Below are 2,421 nucleotides of genomic sequence, written 5' to 3'. Positions count from 1 at the left end.
TGTAGTGCACATGAAGGCATGTATGTAGTGCACATGAAGGCATGTATGTAGTGCACATGAAGTCACAACACTCACACATATAAAATAAAGGATAAAAAACATTTTTTAAAAAAGTGTTTTGCCAAAATGTCTGAATTCTGCGTCTAGAAAACGAGCACTGCTGGCCCATTTTCCTACCGGCCTGTAGGTCAGTGTGTTCTGGGCTAAGCTTGGCAGCTGTTCTGACTATGGATCTACTGTGGAGGAGGAATCCCAGGGCCTAAAGGTGGAGACAAGAGAATCAGAAGTTCAAAGTCATTCATGGCTATGTAGTAAGTTCAAGACCAGCCTGAGCTCCATTGTGGCATCGATCTCAAAACAAAACAGAACAAAAATTCCTTCTGCCTGGGCTGAAGGTGAAGCCAATCTATCAAAAAGGCCCTGGTACTGCAAACAACAAAAAAGAAAAAAACAGAACAAAATAAAAAACTACTTCTGGTCCTTTTATTTTTCCAATTCCTTAGAAGAAAAACTGGGATGCTCCGTGGAAATTGGCCCTGTGGCCCAGTGGCTAGATTCAGGCTTTAAGTGTAGAACAAAAACAACAGGACTGTCTGTCCATCCTCTGCCAGAGGCTCCTGTGTCCCTGCAGGTGACCTCGGGCTAGTTCCTCCCACCTCTGTCTGGGTTTCTCATCTGAATTACTCCCCAGATGCTGGCCCTTCAGGAGCCCCAGGGAAACTGCTGGCAGCTGGGGATACCGACACCACAATTCAGACTGAATGGCCCCAAACAATGCTATCCCTTCCTAAGCTCAGATCCACATCTGGGAAGGCACCACCACTGAGCAAATAGGGCCTACGCCTTGGCAATGCTTTAGATTTTGCACCTGAGATGTTGACCTATTAGCCATGAGATATTTAGGTGAGTGGATGATGGGAGGTTTTTGTTGTTGTTGCTGTTTTGTTTAACTGATTGGTTTTGGGTCTTTTCAGACATGGCCTCATGCTGCCCAAGCTGGCCTTGAAGTATGTAATGGATTGCTAACCTTAAACCTGACCCTCCTGCCTTCACCTCCTAAGTGCTGGCACTGTAGGCACGGACCTCCAAACTCAACAGTTACTTCAAATGTGAAGTAACCTGTACAGAAGTGTATGAGACTCCTGGACTCTGTGAGCTTCAGTTTCCTTGCCTATAAAATGGGGACAATGGATAACAGCCACCAAGCATGCAGTAGATCCAAACATCAATACATCTCCTAGCCTCCAGTCTTACCTAAATGTCAGACCCCTTCTGGGTGATTTCCCTGTCTCACCCCTATGATGCAAGTACAGAGGAAGTTTAAGTACACAGTGGGGTGCTCCTGCCCCCTGGTGGCCATAGGGAGAATAGGTAGTAGCCTAGTGCCCTGGTGGCAGCTCCAGGTCAGAACTGCGAGGCTGGACCTGATTTGAGAAAGTCGCTACTACTGTCCTACCAAGATGCAGAGGCAAGTCTGCCACCACAGCTGACAAGGGGATTGTGGTGGTTAGTGGCTGTCGAGCTGAAAAACTCTCCATGACAAACTGTCCGCATCAGGTGGGCCTGTGGGCATGTCTATGAGGGATTTTTAAAAAATATTTATTTTTATTTATTTTTTTGTTTGCATTTTAAGTCTGTGTGAGGGTTTCAGGTCCCCTAGAACTGGAGTTACAGACAGTTATGAGCTGCCATGTGGGTGCTGGGAATTGAACCCAGGTCCTGTGGTAGAGCAGTGTTCTTAGCCACTGAGTCATCTCTCCAGCCCTTGATTTCTTTTCTTTTCTTTTCTTTTTTTTTTTTTTTTTTTTTTTTTATAATTAGGTTAACTGAAGTGGGAAAACATGCCTTGACCATGTGGGTGACACCCTATGGTGACCTGAATTTAAGAGTGAAGAGCAAGCTGGGCAGGCAGGCATGCACACACTTAACACCTCTCTGTTTTGAGCTGTGGGTGTGACCAGCTGCTTTGGAGTCCTGCCTTGACCTCTCTCGGTGAACTGCAGTCTGGACTGGTAAACCAAACCCACTTTTCTCCCCTACGCTTTCTCTTATGCTTTTGTCTAGTGTCTTCCCACAGCAGCAGGCATGAAGATAGAACAAGGCTTATTTCTGTTGTTATTTAGAGACGGGTCTCACTATGTAGCCCTGGCTATCTGGAACTCACTCTACAGACCAGGCTGTCCCTGAACTCAGAGAGATCTGTCTGCATCTGTCTCCCAAGTGATGGGATGAAAGGTGTGTGCAGCCATGCCCGGCAGGACACAACTCTACGAGCATCCCACCAGCCCTTCCAATAATGACATGTCGTCACTCTTCAAAACATTAAGGGCTGGTGAGATGGCTCAGTGGGTAAGAGCACCCGACTGCTCTTCCGAAGGTCCAGAGTTCAAATCCCAGCAACCACATGGTGGCTCACAACCA

At 46.8% G+C, this 2,421-nt stretch overlaps 1 protein-coding gene across 3 annotated transcripts in view; it reads right to left on the bottom strand.

Moving 5' to 3' along the window:
- Pfkfb4 (6-phosphofructo-2-kinase/fructose-2,6-biphosphatase 4) overlaps positions 1-2,421 on the bottom strand; it is a 42,429-nt gene that overhangs the window by 28,340 nt on the left and 11,668 nt on the right. The window lies entirely within an intron of this gene.

Source organism: Mus caroli, chromosome 9, assembly GCF_900094665.2.
Source record: "Mus caroli chromosome 9, CAROLI_EIJ_v1.1, whole genome shotgun sequence".
Taxonomy (NCBI): Eukaryota; Metazoa; Chordata; class Mammalia; order Rodentia; family Muridae; genus Mus; species Mus caroli.
Note: the sequence above shows the minus strand (reverse complement) of the source record. Positions and strands in the feature narration are given on the sequence as shown.